Genomic DNA, 7233 nt, shown 5'->3' on the forward strand with positions numbered 1-7233 from the left:
ATTATTGAAAATTAGACACACAATTGAATTTAACTCTATACCTTTCGCGGAGAGGTTCCAACGAACGGGAAGAGCATCGAGTCTAAAACGCCATAAGAAGAAGTTAACTTTTCTCGATAAGAATTTAAACCATAAAGTGTTGGATTGTAAATTTGGAAGCATGTTACGATCAATAGCCAATCTAACACCTTTGACAGTGAAAATAAGCCATCATTATTAACAGTACATATCCATTTATCCGAACGATCAGAAACTTGGATATTGCTGATCACGTTCCTAAGCTCGTTCACTAATTGCTTGTTACGGCTACCAATATCATCCCTGGACCAAACTATAGATTACTTTAATCTATATTTTAATTTTTAATTATTAAAACAAATATTATAATTGTTTCATTTACGTATTATTTAACAGCCTCATGAACAACGGCCCTTTTAAAGTTTTCGAGGTCGTACGTGGGTTCGGGGTCGGGACGTTCCTTAGAAAAAGGGGGTTTTTCGATGAGTTTAGAAAATGTGGTTTTAGTCCTCCTCCGTCGTTACAGCCTCATGAACCCGGTCCCGACAACGGGTCTTGCAAGTGGTCGTACGTGGGTTCGGAGTCGGGACGTTCGTTAGAAAAAGGTGGTTTTTTCGATGAGTTTAGAAAACGTGGTTTCAGTCCTCCTCCGTCGGGTAATTTCACTGATGTCGGGACCGGTAGCGGATCGACCTTTTCGTTCAAGGCTAGTGCAGGAAATGGCTTCGACATCAACAACACCGGCAACAAGGTCCCCTTATCGTGTACCATTGTTAGAGTTGAGGATGACGATGCCGGTTCGTGGGGGTTTGATTCGCTTGTTTGTTAAATGTTGACTTCTTTTTAGACAGTTTGTTAAATTCGTTTAGTCTCGTGTTATTTTTTGTTTGTTAGTTGGTCGTCGTCTTACGGCGGGGCTCGAGTTTAGTTAGCGTTTCTTAGTACTCTGTAGTTTGTCTCTTGTTATTTGTTTTCGAGCCCTGTCCGAGTTTGTTTCTTGTATTTTTTTTCTCTTTTCGAGAAAAAGATTTTGTTATTCAAAGTTTTCGTTTTTTCGCCCAAAAAAAAACAAAAAAAACAACGGCCTTTTTAGTCTCTATATTTTAATGATTTGAGATAGTTTTTGTCAAAAATGCTTATTTATTATTTTTGACATTTCTTGCTATGCCAAATTGTTCAAAAATAGAGTGTGTATAGAGGGTGCGTATAATGCGCAATTCACCCGGTACTAGATCTCGCGCTTGATTACCCGAGGTTTTACTTTCTTTAGGGAGCCAATGTGCTCGTTCATAGGAGGATTTCCTCGCTTATCAAAAAAATAAAATAATAATAATAATAATAATAATAATAATAATAATAATAATAATAATAATAATAATAATAATAATAATAATAATACTTATTGGGTGAATGTCTATTCGAAAGCAATCCCTATTAAACATTAAGGGTGTGTTTGGACGAAAGTAGCTGAAGCTGGAGCTTATAGCTTGAGTTGGAGCTCATTTTTGAAGCTGGTAGCTGGAGCTTATTATTTTTTTTTATAAATGTTTGGTAACTAGCTTGAGCTTATTTTTCAGCTCATAAGCTCTACTTTTTTTCATAAGTTACTATAAGGGTGTGTTTGGCGCGTAGCTTATTGGAGCTTATGGGAGCTTGAGCTTATGATTTTAATAAGCTTCAAGTCATAAGCTTTGTTTGGTAGACAAAAAAAGTAGAGCTTATGAAAATCATAAGCTCAGAAAAAAGAAGCTACTTGTAGTAGCTTATGGGCGTGTTTGGCCAAGAGCTTATGGAAGCTTATGAGAGCTTGAGCTTATGATTTTAATAAGTTTCAAGTAATAAGCTTTGTTTGGTAGACATAAAAAGTAGAGCTTATGAAAATCATAAGCTCTAGAAAAAGAAGCTACTTTTAGTAGCTTATGAAAAAAAGTAGAGCTTATGAACTGGAAAATAAGCTCCAGCTAGTTTACCAAACATTTATAAAAAATAATAAGCTCCAGCTACCATAAGCTTCAGCTCCAGCTCTAGCCCATAAGCTCCAGCTCCAACTATAAGCTCCAGCTCCAGCTAGTTTCATCCAAACACACCCTATGAAAAAAAAGTAGAGCTTATGAACTAAAAAATAAGCTCCAGCTAGTTTACCAAACATTTATAAAATATAATAAGCTACAGCTACCAGCTTCAAAAATAAGCTCCAGCTCCAGCTCCAGCTATAAGCTCCAGCTCCAGCTACTTTCGTCCAAACACACCCTAAGTAGCTTATTTTTTCAGAGCTTATGATTTTAATAAGCTCTACTTTTTTTGTCTACCAAACGAAGCTTATGACTCGGAGCTTATTAAAATCATAAGTTCAAGCTTCCATAAGCTCCAATAAGCTACACGCCAAACACACCTTAAGAGGAAAAACTTTTTTCACTCTGGGTGAAAAAATAATTGTTTAATATTTTTATCGTAAAAATTATTATAAGCATTTTATTTATTTATTTATTTTTATTAGTTATTAATATTAATATTATCGTTATCAATATTACTTTTATTTCGTAGAATGAAGTGACAAATATTGAAACAACGTCAAAGCAACCTTCACTTACATATTCTTATTCGTATTCTTATTCTAAACTAATTATACAAAGAACAAAATTATTAATCAAAGTTGCTCCCATTCCAAAAAATGTATGATGGTATGAAATATATTATACTATCATGGATATATTAACATTTAACATATAACCATACAAGTACTACGGACTACGGAGTACTAAAGAACACATATCCAAAAATCATAAATATTTTATTGCAGGTAGAAAATTTATTGTACAGTTTATTTTTTCTTAATAAAACTTGTTGCTTTTCAAAAAAAAAAAAAAAAAAAAAAAATGTCAAAAGTGTATAAAGTGATGTTTACGGGAAAATGGTGGTTAAGTCGTATTCAGCCACGATTATAAAAATGCCAAAGCTTTTGCCGATTACAAAGCATAAATGCAATAATATCTCTTTGCTTTTCTTTATCAAAGTTTTTCCCGATTATAAAGGATAAATGCATAAAGAAATTAAAGTTTAAATCTATCTTTTCCGGTCTAAAATTTATTTTATAAAATACCGACTTTACTAATGCGACCTGTCAAATTCAATACTCCGTAATAATTATGCACGAAAAATTATACAACACTGAAATAAGAAGTTCAAGAGATAATCTAAATTGAGTGACAAGATGCGATCTACATGGTAGTTCAAGAGAAACGCATCAAAGTGACAATTTGTTTAACACTGATATAAGAAGTTAAATTTCTATTAGACCATTCCCAACTATGACGTCGTCATGGGCATTTTCTCATCGCCACATCAGCTTTCTCTCTCCTCCTTTCTCACCACTTCCTCCCATAACACTCTCATAACACACTATTGCCAACCATGACATACTTTCTCAAATTTTATTATTATTATTATTATTATTATTGTTATTATTATTATTATTATTATTATAATATAAATTATAAAATTATAAATTATATTATAATAAAAAAATATCTCGGAGTGTTATAAATCATAGTGTGGTGGCCGACAATTTTACTTTTGATAAAGTAAAATTTGGTGAATCAACAAATTTGGTGGATCACGGATATTACTGTTCCACTAACTACACAGTGAATTATTGTACTATAAATATGCTATCGATTGTAATCAGTATGTACACCATTCTTTAATGAGAATATACTCTCCTTTCTTCTTTCATATTAGTAGGATATATGCCATTATAAGTAGATATAAATTATTAAATTACAACACGTTATCAGCACGAAGAGCTCCCGCCGGCCACCGTCCTCCGCCGCTAAAACCGCCAGAAGATCTAGAAACCTCTGATGTGTCTTCTGTTCAAGAATTTATTAGATTGGGTTCTTCCACCACTGAGTTATACTCATCAGGTATTCCAAAAAACTGTTGACGTTATAATTTACATTACTTTGACTTAATTAATTAACAAGGAATCCGTATCTCAAAACAATCCTCTTGTTTTCTTTATTAATATTAATTGATATCTATCTACTTGCTTGAAACGAGACGGAGAAAAAATGTTGAATGTGAACTTTATGCGGTGTTTGAATGAGTATGTCCTGGTGTTGTTTTCTGCCGACAACTTGCTTATGCTTTGTAGACTTGTACTCCATGCTTGTTGCTTGTACCTCTCGCCGGGTCTTCTTTGTAGCTTTAAAAGTCTTGTACTTTTCACTTCTTCACTTGTATTATCTTCACACGGCAGAACCTCAAAGTACAATATCCGTTTAAGCTATTTATTAGCACACTTACAATAATTAAAACTATCATAAAACTAATCTAAAACGAAGAAAATAAAATTAGCAAAATATTGTTGCTTCGTGTGTGTGTTGATCGATCCCCCTTCGCAGTAGCCTCTGTCCTCATAATATACTCCGTATCATTGATTAAAGCTAGTCCCACAAGTCCTTAATTAATTTCATTCCCAATTTCTTTTGCATATAATATAGGAAAAATAGCCGAAAGAAACATCTTGATCAACTTTTTATAATTGTTTATATATTTGTGCAGTCCTTGTCAGGCAATAATTTGATCAAAAATTAGCCTAATTCATTATGTGTTGTGCCCCCCTTTTTTGTGCAGAGAAAGGAGTATATATAATTTTAACTCCATATGATTGATTAAATTTAGACCCCACCACCTTACTTGGTTTAATATACTATACATATATCATCGATCATTCACAGCCAAATCTTTTCTCATTTATTGTTTGTGGCTATTCTTTTCAATTCTTTAAGCAAGTAAAGTATAAATGAAAAGATGAGACATAACACGTAACCTTTACATGATTTCAGATAATGTGGTATAATTAATCTTATTTCCTTAATTTAGATTAAATAAATAAATACTTCATGTGATAAATGGTAAAATAATTTAATAATAAGTGGAGATTAGCATTGGTCTCTCTCTAGCTATCTCAACATTTTTTTACAATTCTGAATGTGTCAAAAAAGGGGATGAAATTATCATTATATATTTATTATAATTTTTCAGAAAATTTTACGCATTTCTAATTTAAGTTTACCTAAAAATACATACTTTCACATTAATATTTTAATTTAATTTATGAAGATATTAGTAGATATTCTTATAAGAATCCAAGAGATTCTTATTATAGATCTGATAACATGGATCATCAGTCTCGTATTTCTTGAATTTCTTGAATATCTCAACATCTTATCTAGTCCTACAAAGAATTCACAAAAGAGAAACGAGAGTGAATCTTTTGAAAACCTAGATTAAGTAAACCCTGAGCAACCTTAGACTTAGATGATCTAAATTTTCTAAGATGTCTAACTTGTTATGTGTCACTCCTAAATAAATAATTTTAGACCATAACACATATGTTTATTAGGTGTTATCTTTTATGTAGTGCGGATTGTAACTTGTTTGCAGGTAATAGATTTTTGATTATCTTGTTGAAATTTTAATATGAATACTGCCAAAGTACAAAAGCAATCACGTGGTGGAAATATTTGTATTGCATATAGTGGTACCACACACACACTATACTCAAATCTAAGATATATTTCATTAATTTGAAATCAACTGAAGAAATTATAAATACTATATCAGGTATTGCAAACTTGATAAAATGAACGAAAAAGGCAAAATTCATGTTACCAAATGGTACAAATTTTCTGATAAATAAAGTCTTGTTTTCTCTCAAATCAAAAAGAAAATTGTTAAGTTTCTCTGATATATATCATAATGGATATGATTATCAGCCAATGATAACAGAAAATGAGAAATATCTATGTAGCACCGAAAAGCGCATATGATGAAAAGTGCAGCGCATATGATGAAAAACGCAGTGCATATGATTAAAAGCGCATATGATGAAAAACGCATATGATGAAAAGCGCAGCGCATATGATTAAAAGCGCACATGGTGAAAAGGATATATGATGAAAAGCGCATATGGTGATTAATGAAAAAGCACATATGGTGATTAATGAAAAACTCATATGGTGATTAATGAAAAGCACATGTGGTGATTAATGAAAAGTATATTGTGAAAAGGAATCACAAATGTTTCTTGAAAGAATTCAAGGTAAGATATGTAGATAAATTCATCCACCATGTGGACCAAATAGACATTGCATATTCTGATAGACGCATCTAGTAGATGGTCTCATATTCGTCTATTATCAAGTCGAAATGTGGCATATGCAGAGTTTCTTGCTCAAATTATTAAATAAAGAACACATTTTTCGATTACACCATTTAAAGAGTGAGACCTGATAATGCTGGTGAGTTAACATCTCAAACATTTAATGATTTAATGTTTCCGACACGATAAGCAAAGTCTATAATATTGATTCTCAAAAAATTTTGAACTAATGTTATATATTCAGTTAACCTTTGACTATTGACCGACGATTTACGAACATCTATTTACAAATAGATATATATATATATAAATATATATATATATATATATATATATATACAATAAGTTGGAATATTAATTATTAAAATTAATTATAAATAACTTGCAATGTGTATTTAAAAACTGATTTATGTATATTAAATAAAGATATATACATATATATAATTTCAAGTTATTTAGTAAACGATAGTAACATTCGTTTGTTGATTCGATTGATATTTAGATAAGTGAACTAAAACGTTTAAGATGAACAAGTAAAACACTAATTTGCTACAGTATTTTTGAATTGCTACAGTACCCAAAAAGCTACAGTGTTTTCGAAAATCACTATTTGCTACAGTAAAAAAAGCTTTGCTACAGTAACTTTGCTACAGTAAAATACTATTTCAAAATGAAAATGTATATATATATTTTATAAGGTGATAAAATAAAATATTAACTTAATCTTAAAACGATTTGATTTAAAATAATATTATTAAATATATATTAATAAATAATGAGACATTGATTTATAGAAGCAAATGACCACAACACTCAAATGAATAAGTTACATTTTAATTAGTATAATTATAATTATTGATGAATTAAGCCTAATTATTAATAAAGGTACAAGTCGCGAAAGGTAAAGTACTAGTTTTCTAAGCGTACAAAAATGCGTTCGAGAAACCGGAACCGGGACATAAGTCGAGTAACAACGTACGAGTCAACGGACCAAAAATTACAAGTCACTATGCACGTGAATATAATATAATATATAATTAATTATATAA

This window comes from Rutidosis leptorrhynchoides, chromosome 3, assembly GCF_046630445.1.
Source record: "Rutidosis leptorrhynchoides isolate AG116_Rl617_1_P2 chromosome 3, CSIRO_AGI_Rlap_v1, whole genome shotgun sequence".
NCBI classification, from domain to species: Eukaryota; Viridiplantae; Streptophyta; class Magnoliopsida; order Asterales; family Asteraceae; genus Rutidosis; species Rutidosis leptorrhynchoides.